The sequence below is a fragment of the Argiope bruennichi genome, chromosome 1, assembly GCF_947563725.1.
Source record: "Argiope bruennichi chromosome 1, qqArgBrue1.1, whole genome shotgun sequence".
Lineage (NCBI taxonomy): Eukaryota > Metazoa > Arthropoda > Arachnida > Araneae > Araneidae > Argiope > Argiope bruennichi.
In genome coordinates this window covers 118878769-118904602 of record NC_079151.1, presented here as the reverse complement: position 1 = coordinate 118904602, position 25834 = coordinate 118878769, and the positions used below count along the sequence as shown (strand labels likewise).

Genomic DNA, 25834 nt, shown 5'->3' with positions numbered 1-25834 from the left:
TGAAAATTAACATACAGCTTATTAATCTCCTTCGGAATCTTATGGTGATAGTCTTCTAAGGCTTAGCTTAGTTCTAAGACCTTAGCTTCTATAGTTACTGTCCATTAAGGGAGAACTAGCGGGAGGGTCGCCCCCAAACTTTCTCGCATACTCTGTAATGAACTTGCCATGCCAGAGAACGCCTTGCATGACGCTAGCATGGAATAATTACGAAATATTAACCTTTGGCGTGAATTTAGCCTTTTTATGGAATCTGCCGTGTCATGCTTGGCGAGTTAGTTGGCGATTAATCTCTCACAAAAATTAATAGTATCCCAAAATCGAATTTGTGTTTTAGACACTTTTTTCTCAACCGATTGAAACAAAGAATTGACACAAAACTGCATTTGTAATCACAAAATCCCATATCTAATGTAATATATTTAAGTTTCTGCTTTTTTTTAGCTATCGAGTTTATATATCTCTGAAAGTACAGACCGACAGATGATCAACCCCTTGGTGGGTTTAGCTCAAAATTTGATAGGGGCGGCCTACACTAGAGATATTAAATGTTTATGTCGAAAGTGAAGCATCTAGCTCTCTTCGCTTTGTAGTTAACTTATATTCGAATAGCCGGACAGGCAGACTTTATCTGACTAGATTTTACACAAAATATGATAGAAATCTACAAATGTGGGGTAAAGGCCGTTTACCAAATTTCATTCGCCTAGATCAAAGTGTTTTTAATTATCTTTTTCAAAGACAGACAGGTGGACATTTTCAAAAAAATGTGTTTTTCAAACTTAGTTAGGTCTAAAGCGTTCAGATTCGCCGAAATATTAAGTTCGAATTTTTTGCGAAAAATCTGAAGTTCGACATTTTTACGAGAAAGTAAAAAAGGCATGTATAATTCAACCTCAAATTACTGAAAGGATCATTCCTTTATTTAGGTGATAATCTTGGTATAGGTACCATATATTTTTACTCCATATTTCTATTTAATAGATTTTATATTTATGGCATTTTAAAATTATTTATTTTCTTTACTTTCTTTAATTCTCTTAGCTTGCTTCATTTTTTAACTACATTAATTTTATAGTTTATTTTTAAACTAATCATGTGATTGATATTCATGTGGCTTTATTTTATGATAAGATTTTGTGTATTTCTTGTTTTACATTGCAAAATTCTAATATAATTTCTAACAATTTTGTGTTTAAATTACAACAACAACAGAAAACCGGTGTTTTAGGATATAAGAAATATGTCAAACGTAGCATGGAATCGAAGAACAAAATCTAGTGAAAATTTTTTAACAATTTTGCATTTAAAGCGTAGAAACGCTGCTTCAGCTATATCAAACATGCAAAGCCTAACACAAATTTCAAATAGTATCTTTTAAGAAAAATGCAGCAATTTTGAGTTTGAAGCAAAAATCTTTATTTCGAAGATACCAAACATACAAAACCAAGCATAGAATTGAAATAGAATCTTTTAAGAAAATTCTAGCAGTCTTTTGATAATTCGTAGGGCTCCTTTTTTTTATTCTTTTTTCCCACGTGTCTTCTGCGCCCATTCTGCGGGGAAGCCACACAAAACAAACTTCCGAAAATGCGTATTTTTAGACTGCAAACAAGTAATCATCGTGGCGAATTCATTTCCTTTTCTAGAGTTCGAAATAGAACTATTTTTGTCATTTTTCGAATCTAGCGACCAACTCATTTGAAATTCTTGGAAACAATTACTCTTTAAATATTTGCTCTGACGTAAGTTCTAGAGCAATGAGCGATTTTCCAAAGTCTTTGTCTTAATGACTTACTGAAGAATATTCTTTTGGTTCTCTGATTGACGAATATTTCTCTGAATTTTGAAGATAGAATATTTACATTTTACATGAAGACGAGAACGGTGGAAATGTACTAGAATAATAAATATTTTATTTTAGAAAGCTGAATTTGAAACGGCAGGATCGATATTAAATCAGAAAGGATATGCCTCGAGATTTTATATTCATAAAAAAAGAAGAAACTTATTTACGCAATTATTAAAATGTTCTTTATTCTTAAAATATTATTATATTGAATATATATATATTAACTTAAAAGATTTTCAAATATGAAAAGACGCTTCAGGAGTTCAGGTTTTTCCTCGTCACGTTGAACAATTAAATCAAAAATTAAGCACAGATATGCAATTTTGATAGCAAGATTAAATACAAAATTATTATATATTTTTATTTTTCCCGTAGAGATTCTGAATTATAAAGCTCATTTTCATGCAAATACTTAGATAGATAACCTTACCTTTGATATATTAAGTCTAAAATTAGCCATAAATATAACTTTTTGATGTAAAATACAAATATTAAAATGAATCCACACAACTTACTAGATTTGGAAGTTATCATGTTCATGTACAGAAAATACAGGAAACCAAATGGATAACTATTAACTATAAATGGATAACTATAACTATAAATGGATAACTATGTGTAACTATTCATGCAAATATACAATTCTTGTAATAAAACCATATACCTAATTGCATCTGTCTAGTTTGTTGCATTTTTGTGTTCAGTGCGTATAGACTTTCTTATCGTTCCAAATTTGATTGAACCTTACGGTCCGGATGTAAATTTTTGATGTAAAATACAAATGTTAAAATGAATCAACACAACTTGCTAGATTTGGAAGTTATCATGCTTTTTACAGAAAATACAAGAAATCAAATGCATATAGTGCAACTATTCATGCAAATATACAATTCTTGTAATAAAACCATATACCTAATTGCATCTGTCTAGTTTGTTGCATTTTTGGGTTCAGTGCGTACAGACTACCTTATCGTTCCAAATTTGATTGAACCTTACGGTCCGGATGTAAATTTTTGATGTAAAATACAAATGTTAAAATGAATCAACACAACTCGCTAGATTTGGAAGTTATCATGCTTTTTACAGAAAATACAAGAAATCAAATGCATATAGTGCAACTATTCATGCAAATATACAATTCTTGTAATAAAACCATATACCTAATTGCATCTGTCTAGTTTGTTGCATTTTTGTGTTCAGTGCGTACAGACTACCTTATCGTTCCAAATTTGATTGAACCTTACGGTCCGGATGTAAATTTTTGATGTAAAATACAAATGTTAAAATGAATCAACACAACTCGCTAGATTTGGAAGTTATCATGCTTTTTACAGAAAATACAAGAAATCAAATGCATATAGTGCAACTATTCATGCAAATATACAATTCTTGTAATAAAACCATATACCTAATTGCATCTGTCTAGTTTGTTGCATTTTTGTGTTCAGTGCGTACAGACTACCTTATCGTTCCAAATTTGATTGAACCTTACGGTCCGGATGTAAATTTTTGATGTAAAATACAAATGTTAAAATGAATCAACACAACTCGCTAGATTTGGAAGTTATCATGCTTTTTACAGAAAATACAAGAAACCAAATGCATATAGTGCAACTATTCATGCAAATATACAATTCTTGTAATAAAACCATATACCTAATTGCATCTGTCTAGTTTGTTGCATTTTTGTGTTCAGTGCGTACAGACTACCTTATCGTTCCAAATTTGATTGAACCTTACGGTCCGGATGTAAATTTTTGATGTAAAATACAAATGTTAAAATGAATCAACACAACTCGCTAGATTTGGAAGTTATCATGCTTTTTACAGAAAATACAAGAAATCAAATGCATATAGTGCAACTATTCATGCAAATATACAATTCTTGTAATAAAACCATATACCTAATTGCATCTGTCTAGTTTGTTGCATTTTTGTGTTCAGTGCGTACAGACTACCTTATCGTTCCAAATTTGATTGAACCTTACGGTCCGGATGTAAATTTTTGATGTAAAATACAAATGTTAAAATGAATCAACACAACTCGCTAGATTTGGAAGTTATCATGCTTTTTACAGAAAATACAAGAAACCAAATGCATATAGTGCAACTATTCATGCAAATATACAATTCTTGTAATAAAACCATATACCTAATTGCATCTGTCTAGTTTGTTGCATTTTTGGGTTCAGTGCGTACAGACTTCCTTATCGTTCCAAATTTGATTGAACCTTACGGTCCGGATGTAAATTTTTGATGTAAAATACAAATGTTAAAATGAATCAACACAACTCGCTAGATTTGGAAGTTATCATGCTTTTTACAGAAAATACAAGAAATCAAATGCATATAGTGCAACTATTCATGCAAATATACAATTCTTGTAATAAAACCATATACCTAATTGCATCTGTCTAGTTTGTTGCATTTTTGTGTTCAGTGCGTACAGACTACCTTATCGTTCCAAATTTGATTGAACCTTACGGTCCGGATGTAAATTTTTGATGTAAAATACAAATGTTAAAATGAATCAACACAACTCGCTAGATTTGGAAGTTATCATGCTTTTTACAGAAAATACAAGAAACCAAATGCATATAGTGCAACTATTCATGCAAATATACAATTCTTGTAATAAAACCATATACCTAATTGCATCTGTCTAGTTTGTTGCATTTTTGTGTTCAGTGCGTATAGACTTTCTTATCGTTCCAAATTTGATTGAACCTTACGGTCCGGATGTAAATTTTTGATGTAAAATACAAATGTTAAAATGAATCAACACAACTCGCTAGATTTGGAAGTTATCATGCTTTTTACAGAAAATACAAGAAATCAAATGCATATAGTGCAACTATTCATGCAAATATACAATTCTTGTAATAAAACCATATACCTAATTGCATCTGTCTAGTTTGTTGCATTTTTGGGTTCAGTGCGTACAGACTTCCTTATCGTTCCAAATTTGATTGAACCTTACGGTCCGGATGTAAATTTTTGATGTAAAATACAAATGTTAAAATGAATCAACACAACTCGCTAGATTTGGAAGTTATCATGCTTTTTACAGAAAATACAAGAAATCAAATGCATATAGTGCAACTATTCATGCAAATATACAATTCTTGTAATAAAACCATATACCTAATTGCATCTGTCTAGTTTGTTGCATTTTTGGGTTCAGTGCGTACAGACTTCCTTATCGTTCCAAATTTGATTGAACCTTACGGTCCGGATGTAAATTTTTGATGTAAAATACAAATGTTAAAATGAATCAACACAACTCGCTAGATTTGGAAGTTATCATGCTTTTTACAGAAAATACAAGAAATCAAATGCATATAGTGCAACTATTCATGCAAATATACAATTCTTGTAATAAAACCATATACCTAATTGCATCTGTCTAGTTTGTTGCATTTTTGGGTTCAGTGCGTACAGACTTCCTTATCGTTCCAAATTTGATTGAACCTTACGGTCCGGATGTAAATTTTTGATGTAAAATACAAATGTTAAAATGAATCAACACAACTCGCTAGATTTGGAAGTTATCATGCTTTTTACAGAAAATACAAGAAATCAAATGCATATAGTGCAACTATTCATGCAAATATACAATTCTTGTAATAAAACCATATACCTAATTGCATCTGTCTAGTTTGTTGCATTTTTGGGTTCAGTGCGTACAGACTTCCTTATCGTTCCAAATTTGATTGAACCTTACGGTCCGGATGTAAATTTTTGATGTAAAATACAAATGTTAAAATGAATCAACACAACTCGCTAGATTTGGAAGTTATCATGCTTTTTACAGAAAATACAAGAAATCAAATGCATATAGTGCAACTATTCATGCAAATATACAATTCTTGTAATAAAACCATATACCTAATTGCATCTGTCTAGTTTGTTGCATTTTTGGGTTCAGTGCGTATAGACTTCCTTATCGTTCCAAATTTGATTGAAACTTACAGTTCGGATGTAAATTTTGATGTAAAATACAAATATTAAAATGAATCAACACAACTCGCTAGATTTTGAAGTTACCATGTTCCTATACAGAAAATACAAGAAATCAATTGGATATAGCTCAACTATTCACGCAAATATACAATTATTGTAATAAAACCATACACCTAATTGCATCTGTCTAGTTTGTTGAATTTTTTGGTTCAGTGCGTATAGACTTCCTTATCGTTCCAAATTTGATTGAACTTTACAGTTCGGATGTAAGACCTCATATCGGGTTCCTTTTGCCTAGTCAGCCGAGTCCTAAAAATACATTATCGGCATTATGTCTGTCTGTGAACACGATAACTGAAAAAAACGCTTTGAACTAGATATATGAATTTTGGTATATCGTCTCTAATCTAAAATTAGTCAGAAGGTCTAAAATAGAAAATTAGTCAGCTTGACAATTCGAGTACAAAGGATTTCGATACTACAAAACGCAAAGAGCTAGAAAAAGAAAAAAAAATGGATACACAGGTTTAGCATCCAAAATATCAATTCTTTGGTTCAAATTTTGAACCAATCTATCAAACGGCTGACTGTCTGTCTATCTGTTATTTCGCATGCATGTTAAAGAAATAATTCATAAACGCAGTGACTGAAATGAATGAAACTCGGCATATTATCTTAATTCTGTGTCAACTTTTGGTGTAAATTTGGCGGCAAATGACGTCCAAAATAAATATTCAGGCTATAGATTCTGAAAATACAGGATTCCTACCAAGAATCTATGTTCCGTAGAGGATATATATATATATATATATATATATATATATATATATATATATATATATATATATATATATATATATATATATATATATATAATATGGTATTTTTAAATTTAATTTAAATCATAATTAATTTCCTAATTTTTATCTTAAATTAGCCTATGTTTTCATTCTAAAATATTCTTCTATTTCCTAATCAAATTTTCACTTTTTATTTAATTATTTCTAACACACGCTTTAGAAAACTTGTGATGACGCTTTATAAGCTAGATAGCAGCTACGAGACAAGAGATATTTCTTTTGTCTTGTGGTCATGTTACGCGGCTACGAACCATAAGGATGCGAGTTCGATCCTCGCCTAGCTCCAATAGCAACAAACTGATGACTTTTGCCTTTTCTTAGGCTCCGAGCGAAAGGATAAAAATTTATAATACTCACACATCTTTTCAAAGATATCTAAGATTCCCTTGACTTAATCGATACGAGGCCAAGAATCCCTATCAGAATCTCATAGTAAAATCACTGAAGGGACACATTTCACACCTTTGCTGTTACGTCGAGATGTAAATATACGACTTTTTATCATCACCTTTCTCCAATACAAATTATGATTCCGAGTAAAATAAATTTAAATTGATTTCAAAACTTTCTTCTTTTCTGCCATGCATCTGTAAAATTATGTTTATATTTATATATTGGATTTTAGAGACAATCATAAAAGAAAATATAAACAAATATTTTGGACATTTTGTAATGAAAATCATTTCAGTATATAGATTTACTGAAGGTCTTTATATAAAAATGGAAAATTACTAAAGCTTGCATTACTATGGCTTATTTCAAGATAAAATTCTATATTCAAAATTTTTAAGAATCCTAAAATTGTCATTTTTAGTTTTGTGTCCTTTTGGTTCACTGTGATACAAAACTAAACGCAGTGTGTGATTCTAACCATCTGCCTTTAATGATGAAATCAAGGTTTTTATTGACAGAACTAAAACCCTCCATATTCCGAGAAACTGTTCTTAGAACTACTAACCATCCATCAACTTTTTTCCACACAAAATGCTGGCAGATAAAATCACCCGCATGTCTAGCTCTCTTGAGAGAGTGATAATGCATCTGATCTCTACTGCGGGTACTGATAATGAGTTGCTTCTATAAGGATCCGAATCCTCCCCTCTCTCTGTGGACTCCACAAGCAATTACCTTATCCCCCCCGGCACTGCAGATGAATTGTGTCATTGATCTTGTAATACATTGCCTTTTATTTTCCTTCGGTCATGGACAATTTTGCTGTCTTCGTAGAATTCAAGCTGAATGTGGGATCTTGTTGCAGTCGAGTATTACAAATCTTGAAATCGGCGTATGCTCTTCATCTAATGCATTTCAATTTTATCTTTACGGTCATGGACAATCTTATTATCTTTGTTCAATGCAAAATGGATGTGGGATGTTCGGTCATGTTGCATTCGGACATTGCAAATCTTGAAATCGAAGTGTATTCACTATGTACCGCATAATGTAATATTGTGATTTTTTTATGATTCTTCGGTCATGGACAAGCTGAATGTGGGATCTTGTTGCAATCGAGTATTATAAATCTTGAGCCGGTGTCCTAGCATACGGGTAGCGCGTCTTCCCCGTGAAATGGACGTCCTGGGTTCGAGTCTCGGTTCGGGCATGGTTGTTCTTCATATGTTCTATCTGTGAGGTGTGTGAATGTGCCCCCCTGTAAAAACGGGTTGTGCAAGCGAATGTGATGCATGAGTAGCTAAGACGCACTCTTGGCCCTAGTTGGCGCTACTAAAACAAGAGACGCTCCCTTGGCTTAAAATCGCTGACTTCGTCAGCGAGCTTGTCAATGGCAAGTGCCATTATAAACAACAAATCTTGAAATCGGTGTATACTCTTCATTCAGTGCATTTCAGTTTTATCTTCTCTTTTAGGTCATGTAAAATCTCAATATCTCCATAGAATACAAAATGGATGTGGGAATCCTGTTGCATTCGAGCATTACAAATTAATCCGAAGTGAATTCATTATGTGCCGCATAATCTAATGCATCAACTTCTATCTTTTTGTAGTCATGGGAAATCTCACTGTCTTCGCAGAATGCAAGCCAGATGTGGGAACGTGTTGCAATAAAGTCATACAAATCTTGACATCAGTACATAATCTTAATATAATGCATTTCATCTTCTTCCTCCGGTCATGTTAGGCCGCGGTGGCCTGGCGGTAAGGTCTCGGCTTCGGAACCGGAGGGTTTCAGGTTCGAGACCCGATTCTGCCGAAGAACCGTCGTGTAAGGGGGTCTGTTGCACGTTAAATCACTAGTGTCTCAATCGCAACGTCTATCCCTATGGGATGGGCGAATCTATCCCAAACCATACTTTCGACAGGTAGGGACGTTTGACCGAGAGGGGCAGCAGGGATAAACGTTGTCTTTTAAATGTTGAGTTGTAGCTCAACGCTTATCCCGGTTCATTTGAATCGTTTTTCGCTGTAGTGGAAGGATGCGTTTTCCGAGTAAGGTGCCGACATATTAGCTTAAAACATATTTTTCAGTGATCTTTCATCTTATTTAATGGATATTTAATACAAATACCATTTTATGAAATTTATAGCAAAAACACAACAAACGTACAAAGGCAATATTTCAGACAATTCATTTTCAGGTGGCTTTTACTTGTTTTCTACTGTTTTTATTATTATTATTACTAATTCTGTTTTTATAGGGTTCTGAATTTCCTGATTGTTAATGAATCTTGAAATCATTTAAAAGTACTTTTGACCCGACAAATGTTTCCATTAATACATCATCTTTAAAATTGGTAATTTACTGATTTTGAAAAAAATTTAATTGTAATATAACATTCCTTTACAGAAAAATTTCTGAATAATATGGAAACATATTTTTCACTTACATCTAACATGCACTATTTCTGCAATAAATAAGAAAGATGTGCCTATTAGAACTTCATATGATTGTATGGATATAATATCTTTATAGTCTGAGAAAAAAATATTCTGCCAATGGTTATATTTGCCTTTACATTCCCAGAACAGTGTATGTCTATTTTTTTTATAATTCTTAAACTTCACATTTCTATATTTCTTAATATGTTACTATGAACTAAAAAAAATGATTCTGCTATTTTTAAATTTAAAATATGACATGAGAACATTTCAATTGTGTAATATAAACTAAAAGTTGGATTTTTAAACCATAGATAGTCACAAAAGACATTGACAAATTGAAGTATCTGAAATATATATACTTTAAATAGAATAAGCTTCCTGATATAATCTTTCTGTAGAAGTATTTTCTATAATATGATTAGAATGTTGTTAATTCAGAATATAAACTCAAACAGAATAAATTCCCCTCGGTCAAACGTACCCTCGGTCCCTCTCGGTCGAACGTACCTACCCGTGAAAAGTACGGTTCAGGATGGATTCGCCCATCCCATAAGGATTACGTTGCGATTGAGACGCTAGTCGTTAAATCCGTCATGACCAAACGTTCTCCCGCTGGTGTGGTGTGGTGTGGAGAGGGGGTGCCAGCTCAGGTGTCGTCCTCGTCATCTGACCACGGTTCAAAATTACGAAGTCCGTCCCAAAAAATAGCCCCATTGTTGCTTCAAACTTGACGTTAATGTAACTAAACTAAACCAAACCTCCGATCGTGGTTGAATGTAAACTGGATGTGAAATCGTGTTGCTGTCAAATATTACAAATTTTGAAATCAATATATCTTATAATGCACAAATAAAATATTGCCTTCATCTTTATTTATTTATTTTTGTCATAACTAATCTCTCTGCAAGCTGGAAATAGTTTTCATATTACAATCGAATATTACAAATATTGAAAATAGTGTCAACTGCATTATGTTTTACGGTATGCTGGAATCATGGAAAATAAATCATGCTGTGGTTGTAATCCTTTTAAAAGAGCACATTTAGAAATTACTCCCGATTCTCTAGAAATTATTTCCAATGCCTGCTACATTAACATAAAGTATTGAAGTAATCGAAATTGTCCCTCCGTTTACTTCAACCTTTGTAATAGGATACAGATCCTGAAACTGCTCGCAAAATGTAATAGTAATTTGTTCATTTTGCAATATCCCATAGAGTGAAATCGATGATGATCAAAGTAAATGTCACTGAGAATTTTTTTTCCAAACTTTGTTCAAACCATGATGAAATAATTTTGCATAGTCTGAAGATGTAGATCTCTGGGAAATTAAAATGAAAAATAGTTGGGTTTTTTTTTACTTTCTCAATAAATTTGAAACTTTTACTCCGTTAAATTCAGTAGGGAATTTATCATTTATTTTATGTTATCGCATACGAAGAGAACGTAAAATTATCTTCGGAAAATTCGGTCCCGAGATGTTTATGTATATCAAATTTACAGATCTCCTTCTGAACGAAAATTTACTTTCAGAAATTTGTTTCTGTTTGTCGATCTGTGAATATTATAACCCTAAAAGAGAAAAGAGCTAACTAAATGAAATTTAGCATGTGTTCCGGCATATTCCGAATTACCAACGATATCTATGCCTATCCAGTGACGGATTTCCAAATAGCAGCCCTAGGGTTGCTAGGCTGGGAATGAGCTGCAAGCAGTTCGATTAAAGAATAAATTCAGTTACCAAATAAATATACCAAAAATGTGAATACTTTAGATTATAAAATGCTAGGATAATGTGTACTTCTCATCAAATAAGTTACATGCTTTTATACTTCATTATATTCGTTCAGATATTAAAGTATTTATAAAACCGAACATCTGCTTCAATATCGTTGTTACAAACCTAGATGCAGGGCAGTCTGGAGTCATTATAGATAAATAAATATATATATATATATCATAAGGTTAATGAAATATGAAATATTAACTAAAAACAAATCATTAACATGCTAAAAATGTGTTGAAATGTAAAATTAAACAAGCGAGCCTTTAACTAGTTTTCAGAAAAATTTGATTTTTTTTAATATGTTTTAGGTATTTATAAAATAAAATATTGATCACTTTTAAATTTTTTTTCGGTTATTTAATGTTTTTTAACAATGAGCGCATTTAACTTTTGAATTCTTAATGGGCTTCTTAATTTTTTTAAGACTAACTCTATATAACATTAAAAATCTTCACATGTTTTTGAAGGTTTTAAAAATTAAGTATTCACAATCTTATGTTATCCATTGTTTATTTTTATATTCCTTTTGAATCATGCATTTTATCGCTAAAGCTTCTTCTGCAGTTTGCGTTTTCTTTAAATAAATAAATAGAATAAAATGAATATGAAAATGGAACAGTTCGAGAAACATTGCAGTGGGCAGAACAGCAATTCTAGATTGAACCATATATATAAAATAATAATAGTAAACTAAATGTAAAATTTTCGAATTCGTTGTTTATGACTTATATTTTCAAATATTTTATTTGTTACCCCTTTTGATGGATGAGATAACTGTAGTTTTGAAAAGCATGGTTTATTTTATCTCAGAAATATATCTAGAAAAATTTTTTAGAAGTTGAATCCTCCAAAATTCTTTGCTATGATATATGTATTCTACAAGAAATAACATGTTGAATTTTACAATTGAAAGCGGAATATACAATTCCTTCCTCTATATATTCTCTGACATCCTACTTTTCTGGTTTTCTAATATTTTCTTCCGTTTTAATCCAATAAATTCAAATAATTTTTTCGAATATATCTTATTCTTTGCAATATATTTTATTCATTTCAATTTATATCTTCAATATTTTCTGATAATTTTTTTTAAAAAGGCAGCATTCATGTTGTTTTTTCTTCAACGGAAAGATTAATTCATTTTTTATTTTTATTTTTTAAATATCGTTTTTTATTCCCACATATGATGAATCTTCTCATTTCTGAACGGAAGACTATCAGAGAGGTAAAGTTCCGCCATGTTTTCCTGACATGGAGAAATTTATTACGAAAACTTTTCTTATTTGAATGAGCCTACTTGACTGAGAATAAACGGCTCGAGATTTAAAAGAGAAAATAATTATTTTAGAAAACAATTGTGAGGAAAATAGATGACCATATTAAAGTGTAACGAAAGATCATTAGCATTAGAATCGCTAATTTCTAAAATTTTATAAAATTAGGTAAATCTATAATAATATTTAAAATCAGAGTCTAAAATACGATTCTCATATTGTTACGAATCTGTAACATTGCTTCCTAGCATAGTTAGTTCCATCGTAGGTACGATAGTTTTACTGTCAGCATTATTGGGTGTTGGTTAGACGACCATTTGGCGATTTTTTTACGAATTTGGCGATAAAATGGATAATACTAGAATCTACAGGAATTTTAGTGATAGGACCAATAGGAGGCAAGTTATGCTTGATTGTTCAAGAACCTTCTGTGCCCTACTCCGGTAGCTATAAAAGGCCGGCTGTCAAAGCCGAAGTCAATCGTATTCTTAGCAATATGTTTTATTCATTTCAATTTATATCTTGAATATTTTCTAATATTTTTTTAAAGGCAGCATTTATGCTCTTTTTTCTTCAATGGAAAGACTCATTCATTTTTGGTTATTTTTTTAATATATTTTTTTTTATTTCCACATATGATGGATCTACTCATTTCCGAACGGATGACTATCGGCGAGGTAAAGTTCCGCCATGTTTTCCTGGTATGGATTTATTACGAACACTTTTCTTATTTCAATGAGCCTACTTGACCGAGAATAAATAGCTCGAGATTTAAAAGAGAAATTAATAAAACAATTGTGTGAAAAATAGATTAATGATAATAAAATGTGAGAAAAGATCGTTTGCATTAGAAAATTGCAAACTTTACTAAAATTCAATAAAGATGGCAAAATATATAATAATGTTTAAAATCAAAGACCAAAACACAATTTTTATATTGTTACGAATCTGCAATGTTGTTTCTCAACACAGCTAATTCCATCGTAAGAACGATAGTTTTACATTCAATATTATTGATTGCTGGGTTGGCGACAAACTTGGCAACCATTTGGCGACTTTGATGAATTTGGTGCCAAATCGGATGATATTAGAATATTCAGGAATTTTGGAGATAGGACCAATATGAAGCGAGTTATGCTTGATTGTTCGAGAATTTTCTATGCCCTGCTCCGGAAGCTATAAAAGACCGGCTATAAGTTGTCGACAGCATTTGACAACTTATTCCGAATTACTAACAATATCTATATGCCTATCCAGGGTGAATTAACAAATAGCAGCCTAGGTTCGTAGAGCTGTTAGACTAAGATAGAACTGCAAGCAGGTAGATTAAAAAACGGTTTATTCTAATTCCAAATAAATATGTAAAAAAATATTAATTTTATAGATTAAAAAGTATTAGGATAATGTGAACTCTTCATCAAATAGGTTATATCTTATTTGCTTCAATATTGTTACGAATCAGTAATGTAGCTTCCCAACACAGTTAGTTCCATTGTAGGAAAGATAGTTTTACGGTCAGAGCTATTGGTTGATGATCGGATGCCCGGATCATTGATCCCCGGGCTTGGCGACAAGCTGGGCGACCATTTGGTGACATGATGAAAAATTTGACAGTAAAATGGATGATACTAGAAGCCTCAGAAATTTTGGCGATAGGACCAGTAGGAAGCGAGTTATTCTTTATTGTTTGAGAACCTTCTGTGCCATACTCCGGAAGCTATAAAAGGCAAGCTGTCAAAACCGAAGTCAATTGTAAAGTGAGTCATATAAAGAATCGTATTGTGAGTGAACGAAGATTTAGTTGGATTAGTCCAGCGAAGCACAGGCGTTGAGTGGAGCTCAAGCAATTAGTGTATTGAGGAATAGGTACAACATTCCGAGGTTTGCAGACAAGTATTGAAGCAGCATCGAGTCTTGTGTGGAGTAGCCAGGCATATAGTAGTGAGTCGGCAGTTGGGTACAGCTAACGCGGGGAGACAGTAGACAAAGCAGGCATTTGGATTCTTTATAGATTTTATGCATAATAAAAAATTTGAGAAAACAAAACAAAATATGAAATAAAACATTTTCAATATTACATTTTAAAATTTTAGCTTAGATGCCATTACAACTACATATGGGCAGAATTTCATAACTCTAATTGACTTAGATTCGCCTGGACCACGCGCACACACACACATATGCACACACTTCCTTTTCTAAAAGAATAATAATAAGTTCAGATCACATTTTAATGCAACTGACGAACTTGAATGATTCTAATGCCAATAGCAAATGATATGAAATAAATTTACAAAATTTTAAAAAGAAATTTTTAAAGGAACTTTCTGATATATGAACTAGAATAAAAGAAGAAAATATAAAGCGAAAAACAAATACTTATTCTAAACGTTCAAAAAATTGTTCTTGCCGCTAGGAACATTAGTCGTATGATGCGCAGTAAATTCAAAATTTGATTTGGCATGGATCACTTTGCATTTTATGTAAGAAATGCAAAGTAAATCGCAGCCCATATTTGAAAGAGAGTGTGAGCATGTGTGGGATGACTGTTTAGAGTTCAACTAAGCTGCTTATTCGTTCAAAGTGCAGATCTTAAATATTATAAAAGTCTTTTGAAAACTGCTCAAAGTTATGAAACTCACTGCTTATTATTTCAAAGCAGAATACCTATCAGATACAAAGATCAAACTGGTTTCCAACTACAGTTATACTTCATTAAATTTTAAATAGAATTTGACTTTTAGTCTAGAGGATTTAATAGCATGCTGTTAATTGATGCAAGCTCCATTTTTTTTTTTTTTTTAAGTTTGAGTATATTGTTACAAATTTGCATTATAGCTTTCTTGCAATGATCATTTCATCTCTATAAAGGAAGGCAGCAGATATTCTTAATGAATACTGAATTCATACCAAGTCAATAACCTCCGAAATTTGGCGATTATTTGACAGCAAGATGACAAATTTGGCTGCAAAAGGCTCATGAAAATGCAAGAATATGACCTTATTTGTATTAGAAACTGAGAGCTGTAGGTTCTTCTAGAAAATTCCAAACGACATCACGCCTTATTGGGAGAAAATATAGCGAGGTAACAACGCGAAGAAAAGTGGTTCACGATGAAGATTTATTCATTCGATTCTCTTTTTCGAGTCTTAATCGCAGAGCGAGCTCTGTAGTTGTTTTAATGCTGCATGTTAACACTATTTTCTATTTCGAGATTTAATGTTTATTTCTTATGCTGTGTAACTGCTTTTTCATTTCGTATATTCAGCATTTTTTAAAAATATTTTTGGAATAAAACGTATTTTTCGATGACCTAGAGTGTCGAGCTTCTTTTACTGTACACCCATCGGACGATTTCCGTAATAATATAAAAATTGTTAGGAAAAATACCTCTAAAAATCGTATAAATAGTAGAAACTTAGAAGTAATAAAAATAAATTTATTGGTTGTAAAAATATTTTTATTGTCGATTGAATTTTGCTTCCTGTTTCAATGACTTTTAGATTGTAAAGAAGATCAGGTCAAGGTTTATTTTTGCCAGATTCTACGATAACAGTCTAATAAAAATCGGAAACTAATCTTTTTGCAAGTATTCATTTCGAAAAAAGAAACGAAGACAGATGCTATTCATAAATATAATATATATATATATATATATATATATATATATATATATATATATATATAAATTTAAAAAAAAAAAACGTTTTTATTTATCAAAGAAAAAAATAGAGATTTTTGGGCTTAAATTATTTTCTGCGTCTTATTTTTTTAAAAAAAAAATTAAGAAATAGTGATTTAAATAGTAATTGGACTCTTATAACCAATTTTTTCACAAATTCTCTACCAGGTGACGCCACATGAATCGAATAAAAATCTAATAAAGTAATTAAATCAACTAATAATTAAGCTTGAAAGAACGAGAATGAGAATGTATTCTGAGTTTATATAATTTTGAAGGGAATTTATTGATACAGCGTTTTGGTTCAGTGCAATAAATATAAGCTGCACAATTCAGAAGGTATAGTTACAATGAAGCCAGAGTTTAAATCAGTAGAAAATTGCTTTTATTTATTATTACATATACAAATATATTTCGCATTAATAATAGCATAAAATTATATATATATAAACTCACAAACACATGAATGATTGAAATTACAAATAAAATAATGTTTAGCTGAAAGAAGGAATTTTTTTGACATTTGTTTTCCTCTCCATAAGACAGCCAATAATTGTTGAATACTATTGACAAATATTTTTCCAAAATTGGACCAATGATATTGTTTTCGAATACTTTTTAAGAGTCTTTTTAATAGTTTTTTTTTTCTCATTCGATGGTACTTTTAATTTCTGTATATTGTCTTCTTCAAAATGATTTAAGTTCCATTGGTTTTCTTCATCAATTTTTGAAAGAAAATATAAAAAAATAATTCCACGGCCTATTTATTGGAAACCGCTGTCGTAAGTTATATGTGCAGAAAAATAAGAAAAGGGTGGATTCTATACAACGTGTGCTGAAGAATTCCACAATTAATGGCTTATAAAAGCTGCATCTATAAGTGATATAGCTGGAGTGATCTCCCTCTAACTTTCTCGCAAATTCTCCAATATTTTTTATCCCCCCCCTTGCATAAAATTGTGGACCTCAAGTAAAGTTGCGAATACTTTACTTATTTAATCTATATGTATTTTGGATGCCTTTTTGCCGACCGATTGACATCACAATTTGACACTGAATTAAATTATGGTCACAAAATCACATGCCACATTTCACTGATTTAAGTCATTGCCTTTATTACTTATTGCGAAAGTACAGACAGACTGACGGTCAACTGTTTGAACGATTTGGTTCAAATTTTGAAAAGTGTCTACATTTTAAATGCTATAATATTGTATCAAATGTTATTTACCTAGCTCTTTGCATTTTGTACTTGTCGGTTTCATTTGTAATAGAGCATTTTTGTTAATGGATTTCATTCAAAATTTAATAAAAGTAATCGTAATTCCATATATCTGATTTCAGTGATTTTGTATAAAATGTTTTTGAGTTTATCGTGTTCACAGATACAGATATAATGCCAAAAAAGCATTCAGGAAGATCTGAATCATGGAGAATCATCAAATCTCGAGTTTGAATTTTTTGACAATTACAATACTTTATCTATACTTCATATACGAGAAATTAAAAATGATTTAAAATAATTCTTATTGAATGTTTAGAAGAAAAGGTTAAAGTAATACAAGATAGGAATATACAGAAACTTCTTGATCTTCATAACTCATATCTGGGACCTTTTACATTGTGTAATATTTTCAACGTTTCCCAAAAAGGGCCTGGTAAAATGGAGATTTATGTCACGGAGCGGATGGTATCATAGTGGTCAGAATCGCATTTGTCTTTCTAGATGCAACGATCGTGAGATCATAAATCTCTATTCCCCTGTTATGTCATGAGGTTAAGAACCTTGAATTCAAGTACTCCGTGACACTCCTCTCAAGTAGGCAAATCGGAGCATAAATCGAACATAGTGTACATAGATCTCAAGAGGCCTAAGTCTTAAGATGAACTGATTAAATTTTGAGTTGAAGAAAGTTCGTTTAATATTAACCCTGATCTTATCTCATGGGTTAAAAATAGAAGAGAAGATGTAATAATAGCACGTCTAATTACCCGGATGATCAACACCATGCTCTACTGAATAAATCTGGACTTTTTAATAACCCTGACTGCCTCTCCTGTTACCAAGAAAATGACATTGAACATATTCAAGTGCAATGTTTGAAGTATTCAACACAAACCTTTGGAGCAAATTCACTTTCAGTCACCAAGAAATTTCGTCTCTTAAAACTTTGATACGGAAAACTATTTTTCATAATCGCTTCCCTTAAATTTTTGGGGCCGCGGTGGCTTGGTGGTAAGGTCCCGGATTGTGAACCGTAGGGTTTCAGGTTCGAGACCCGATTCCACCGAACAACCGCCGTGTAAGGGGGTCTGTTGCACGTTAAATCCGTCATGCCAAACTTCCTCCCGCTGGTGTGGAGAAGGGGAGGGGGGTGCCAGCTCAAGTGTCGTCCTCGTCATCTGACCGCGGTTCAAAATGACGAGGTCCGTCCCAAAATAGTCCTCGTGTTGCTTTACAACGGGACTTTAATATAACTAAACTAAACCCTTAAATTTTTCTTCGTTCACTGATGTTTTTCGATATTTATTAATTCTGATTCTCTGGCATTAGGACATAACAGACTTTTTTCTAAAAATCCCAATTTATCCATTTCAATAATAACTAACACGGATACGAATAAATTCCCCCTACCAGAACGATTCACAAACGATAAATAAATAACATTCAACATCTGCTTAATTATTTGACTAAATATTGACGAAATTGAAATGAGGTGTTGAAATAAAACCGGATATGAGTCACATAAACCATTCATCTTCATCCGAGTCATTATCTATTGAGAAATCTCTGTGTGTGTATCTTTATCTTTTGCTCTAGATAGTAATGATAAGGCTACTGATAATGGAACTATTCGGGTTGAGTTGTTCCTCATGATAAACTAGAAAAAGCTTCATTGGCAAATGTGTGTTCAGAATATTCCAGTCCGAGAAATTCTTAGTTCTGTGAGAATACTTGCCGCGCTTTATATTTTTTTCTGACTGTTGAATTAGTCTGCTGTGTTAGTAAGAAAACATTGCAACAGCTTTGAATATCTGGACTAGGACGTAATCAACTGGAAATTTGGATTAAATAAAACCTTCGTTCTACGGTAAGAGCATATTTCTTTCCTTAGTCAAATAATATAAGGCACATGTTATATATATAAATGATGTACGTCAAGTAGGACGAGCTAATTAAATTTGGGAATCCATTTCCGGTCTTGCAGGTGGAAAAAGACGTGACATATCAATACATAGAAAAACAATGGACAGTTAATTAATGTCTATTTATGTTTGTTCTATCGCTTGAACCTTATTAGTTGTTTAAAAAAAAAGAAAAAAATTGATATGAGTGGGGTATAATACAGCAAAAGATTTTTAAATTGTTAAGCAATGGGGCACAGAATTCGTCATATCATTTTGGAATGTAGTTATTTTGGCAAGTAATTAATAAAAATTATAATGCTGCATTTTTCTTAACAAAATATAACACTAGCCGTTTTCAGCCATTAGATGTTTGCCCACTAGATTAATATCAACAATATAATAATGTCAAATAATTTTGATGAACTGTATCTGATCATATAAAATGGAAGTACTGTTTTGAATTATACTTGCACAATAAGCACAGAGTATTCTAAATGAGTCACTATTCATGCAAAGTGGCGAAACTAATGACGAAACACCTCAACGTATTTTTTTAATCTGTAGATTATGTCAAGGTTTTGTCTTAAAATTTAGCGTATCTACTGTTCTTTTCAGCATCATGAGACGATCACTTTTTGACAATTCTATATCATTAAGGGGGGAGACGCGGAAGGATGTGCATATTTCCAGAATTTACTTTATTGTCAAATGTAAACATCTCCTTCCGTCTTTCCTCTCTCCCCTATTTTATCAAATTAAACTCATCTTAACGCATGCGCAAAAGCGTGGAGGGTTTTAGAATCCGCTGTTAAACAATAGACATCATAAGTAATAAGTATAATATTGGCTATTTTGGATGGGAGGATCTGTAGTGCATTCCTCTCCCATAGGAAATGCACAGTGGAGTAATGTTCCTGAGATTTCTGTCAAAAATGAGAAAGGTTGTGGACCTTACGATCACTAATGGTGTATCTAGTGGTCAAAAGGTTTTATGAAATAAAAATTGGCACAATCGGAATGGTGGTTAAAGCTGGGGGGAGAGAAACTGGTTGTTTGGTTTTGACTTCCATTTTAAACACATAGATTATATAGTTGGTTTGTAGTGAATTTTAATTCCATTTGGTTTAATATATTTATCTAAGTTCATGAGTTAAAGATCATGAAGAGGTAGGAATAATCATCGGCATCTTTTGCACTTTTGCTGATCAAAGTGAGCCGAACACTTAATTAAAGCATGATTATTTCTTTAAAAAAGCCGCGACTATCGCTTTTTTTTCGACAGTTTTACTTAATAGATGATTATGGGAACAACTTTTTTCTGGAATTCTTTGTAGATTTTTTCCTTTGTATTTTCTTCCCCCTCCCCTTTCTTTTCGAATTTGTTTTAATTTGAAACTTATGTATTTTTCATACATTGCTTACAAAATTAAAATCTTAACATCTCCTCCTTCATGCTTGATTATTTTAAAGAAATAAGAGCCAACTGGCGTTTGCGCAAAACCTCGTCGGCTTCAGTATTTGAAAACGGAAAGTAGTAGTCTCGTACAAGAAAAGGGCATCAGGAATTCTTCGGGATGTGATTTCACAATTTAACAATAATTATTTTCAGGCATTCGCTCAGGGCTATATTAATTGCCTGTAGGAATCTTTAACGCAATGTAAATTTAAAGATTTCCATTATCTACCATTATGAAATCCATTATCCATTACGAATCAGATTTTACTTTCCCGTATATGAGTTAGAGAGGTAATATTGTAATTTGTATTCGAAATTTGGTCGTATCTCTACGTTTTTGATCTCTCTCAGTTCCAAAAATACTTTTTTTTGGCATCATATATATCTATCTGCCTTTGAACACTAAAATTCATAAACATTCTGAGCTAAATGACTGAAATTTGGTACGTGAAGTTCAGGCAAAATATGTGAATTTCTATTAAATCTCTAACGTAATCCATTCGCAGGAATTCTGCTTGTCTGAGAACGAGTGAACTCAGTAACTGCATAACGCAGAAAGTTAGGTATATAAAATTTAATACACAAGTTTAGCATACAAGAGAAATAAGAGCTATAAACAAAATAAAATAAATATAATATGCATATTGTATACCCTAAATTTAATTGGCAAATTCTCGTCTCAAATTCTTCTGAAATTAATTAGTGTCACCTGAAAAAGATTTACTGATATATAACATGGATTCTCTGTCTAATTCATTCTGTTCCATAAGAGATGAAATAGAACAAAATTCAAAAACTTATCAGAAAACTCTATAGTAATGACGAACAAATTGTTCGCCTTTTATAAAGAAGACTTTTCCTTCAATAGATTAAATTTAGTATAGTGATGGTTCAACAAAAAACACTACAGTGATAATAATAATACAAAACAGAGACGTACATTTTCTCTGCAAATGATTTTTCTCAATAGATGAAATTTTTGGTTCAATGAAAACTCATCAGATAATTCTAAAATGATGAAGAATGAAACAAGAAGCTTTCCTATAAATGATTTTTTTTGTAGATAAAATTTTTGATTCAATGAAAATTTATCAGAAAACTTTAAAACGACAAAGGGCGAAACAGGCGGCTTTCCTACTGATAATTTTACTTAATAAATTAAATTTGTGGTTCAATGAAAACTCATCAGATAATTCTAAATTGATAAAGAACTAAATAGGCAGCTTTCCTATAGTTGAATATTTTTAGAAGATGAAATTTTTGGTTTTAATGAAAATTCATCAGAACACTCTAAAACAACGAAGAATGAAGTGGTCGACTTTTCTGCAGATGATTTTTCTAAGTAGGTAAAATTTTTATTTCAATGAAGACTCGTTAGAAAACTCCAAAATGGCGATGAATGAAGATTGCAGCTTTCTCATAAAGGATTTTTTTTTATTTGAAATTTTTTGTTCAATTGAAGTTTATCAGATGATTTTAAAATGATGAAGAATCAAACGGGCAGCTTGTTTTCCTGTAACTGTTTTTTTTTTAGTAGATGAAATTTTTGGTTCAATAAAAACCCATCCGAACACTGTAAAATGACGAAGAACGAAGCGGGTGGTTTCCTACATAGGATTTTTCCCAATAGATAAAATTCTTGCTTCTGTGAAAACTAATCACAAAACTTTAAAAGGTTGAATCAAACGGTTAACTTTCCAATGAAAGATTTTTTTAGTATATAAATTCTTTGATTCAATGAAAACTCACCAGATAACTTTAAAATAATGAAGCACCAAACGGATAACTTTCCAATGGATGATTTTTTTAGTAGAAGAAATTTTTGGTTCAATAGAGACTCATCAGATACTTTAAAATGATGATCCAAATGGGCAACTTTAATATACATGATTTTTTTTTTGTAGATGAAATTTTTGGTTCAATGGAAACTTACCAGACAATTTTAAAATGATGAAGCGCCAAACGGATAAATTTCCAATGGATGATTTTTTTAGTAGAAGAAATTTTTGATTCAATAGAGGCCCATCAGATACTTTAAAATAATGATCCAAATGGGCAACTTTAATATACATGATTTTTTCTTTTTTTTATGTAGATGAAATTTTTGGTTCAATAAGAACTCATCAGATAATTTAAAAATGATGAAGCACCAAACAGATAACTTTCCAATGGATGATTTTTTTAGTAGAAGAAATTTTTGATTCAATAGAGGCCCATCAGATACTTTAAAATAATGATCCAAATGGGCAACTTTAATATACATGATTTTTTTTTTTTTGTAGATGAAATTTTTGGTTCAATGGAAACTTACCAGACAATTTTAAAATGATGAAGCACCAAACGGATAAATTTCCAATGGATGATTTTTTTAGTAAAAGAAATTTTTGGATCAATGGAGACTCGTCAGATACTTTAAAAGGATGATCCAAATGGGCAATTTTAATATACGTGTTTTTTTCTTTTTTTTATGTAGATGAAATTTTTGGTTCAATAAGAACTCATCAGATAATTTAAAAATGATGAAGCACCAAACGGATAACTTTCCAATGGATGATTTTTTTAGTAGAAGAAATCTTTGGTTCAATGGAGACTCATCAGATATTTTAAAATGATGAACCAAACGGTCAACTTTAATATACATGATTTTTTTATGTAGATGAAATTTTTTGTTCGATGAAAACTCCTCAGATAATTTTAAAATGGCGAACTAAATGGGCAGATTCCTTATACAGGATATTTCTTTGCTTTGCATATAAGATTTTTGGAACTTATCCATTTTAACTTATAAACTATAACAATCGTTTCGAACATGCATGCTTCAAAGTATGGCATGAAATGAATTCTGCACGGATGTTGTCAATGTGAACAAGAGAAACAACATGCAGCAATTATTATAAACGCAAATAAAATTTAAATTTAATTTTGCATTGTGTTAAAATTTTTTCATCCTATCGTTGTTGACAAGGAAGTTAAATCCATTTATAATCGGTGTGATTGTTTTGAATAACCCTGTAAATTCACGTGAAGACTGTATTAAAATGCAATCAATTGTTCATCATCAATTATCATCGCCAATTTTTAGTTAGATGATCTGGTATGTTTGGGAAGTTGCCAAACTTAATCATGAAAGAAGTAATCTTTTTGAACATGAATGAAGTTTATTTCCTCGAAAAGCTTCTACAGAAGCTTTGCTCTGATGAACAATTGTCATTCATTAATTCTTCAAGATGTCGAAATATTTTTTACTTCGATTTTTATGATAATTATTAGGCTCATTCTTGCATGCAATTAAATATTAATAAATGTAGAAAAATTTCTGAAATTTATGAATTAAAAAAAACTGTACGAAATGTTGTCTTGATAAAAATACTTCTTAAGTTGTGTTGATGATTATTTATTATTAAGTTGTGTTGATGATTATTTATTATTAAGTTGTGCTGATAATTATTTATTATTAAGTTGTGTTGATGATTATTTATTATTAAGTTGTGAGAATGATTATTTATTATTGAGTTGTGCTGATAATTATTTATTATTAAGTTGTGATGATAATTATTTATTATTAAGTAGTGTTGATAATTATTTATTATTAAGTAGTGTTGATAATTATTTATTATTAAGTAGTGTTGATAATTATTTATTATTAAGTAGTGTTGATAATTATTCATTATTAAGTTGTGCTGATAATTATTATTGTGCCGTATTGATAATTAGCTATTATTAAGTCGTGCTGATAATTATTTATTATTAAGTTGTGATGATGATTATTCATTATTTTATGCTGATAATTATTTATTATTAAGTTGCGATGATAATTATTTATTATTAAGTCGTGATGATAATTATTTATTATTAAGTCGTGATGATAATTAGTTATTATTAAGTTGTGATAATAATTAGTTATTATTAAGTTGCGATGATAATTATTTATTATTAAGTTGTGATGATAATTATTTATTATTAAGCCATGCTGATAACTATTTATTATTAAGTCGTGCTGATAATTAGTTATTATTAAGTTGTGATAATAATTATTCATTATTAAGTTGTGCTGATAATTATTATCATGCCGTACTGATAATAAGCTATTATTAAGTCGTGCGGATAATTATTTATTATTAAGTTGTGATGATGATTATTCATTATTTTATGCTTATAATTAGCTCTTATTAAGTCTTGATAATAATTATTTATTATTAAGTAGTATTATTTTGTATTTATAATTCTTTATTATTAAGTCGTGATTGACAATATTATTTTTCTCCACTAAAGTTATATTTGAAATTTTAAAAATGCTTACAAATTAAATTTTGGCTTTAATCCAAGCATCATATAAATATGCATTTATTTTAAGTATAAGAAAAATAATATTGCAACTAAAAATATTTGTAAATTATTAACTAAATTTCATATCATTAATCTCAAAAATTATTTTAAAAAAATCCAATGGAAAATAAAAAATAAGTACTGAGTCCATAGGCAATTATGTCAAGCTGTTTCTCTACTCTTCGATAGTGCCGGCTGTACTCGAAAGTTTGGATTGATTTTTTTTTTTTTTCGGAACTACCTGTTTAGTAGCCTTTCATATATTAATGGATAAGCACCCATTAAAATATAAAAAGATACTAAATAGCCAGTTTCTACTAATTTACCATTATTGAAATACTACTATTAATTTACCATTTTTTTTATACCGAATTGAATATTCAAGGTCGTGCCATTCTCTTGTGTGCTTCTTAATATGAGGAAAGGTTGTCTTGATGAAAGCCTTTTTTGGGAAAAGTGGCCTATATTTATGTTTGAATAAGAGAAAAATTTCCTATTTCATTGATAAAATACTATTCATCAACCGGTTTTGAATGATGCAGGTAATAATTATAGCAAGATGGCAGAACCTATAACCGTCTTCCTATGACTTACGCTTCTCGAATATTCCATATCATGTTATGACTTAAATGCTAGAATATTGGGAAGAAAATGTTTGTAACGT

At 30.9% G+C, this 25834-nt stretch overlaps 1 protein-coding gene across 13 annotated transcripts in view; it reads left to right on the top strand.

Moving 5' to 3' along the window:
- Positions 1 to 25834, top strand: part of LOC129969449 (la-related protein 4B-like) — a 218286-nt gene that overhangs the window by 109526 nt on the left and 82926 nt on the right. The window contains exon 1 of one of the 13 annotated variants that reach the window (XM_056084130.1): positions 19208 to 19351. The exons of the other annotated variants lie outside the window; for them this stretch is intronic. The gene's annotated coding sequence lies outside the window, so the exon portion shown is untranslated. Of the gene's footprint in view, positions 1 to 19207; positions 19352 to 25834 lie in introns of those variants that run through there. 13 annotated transcript variants of the gene reach the window in all.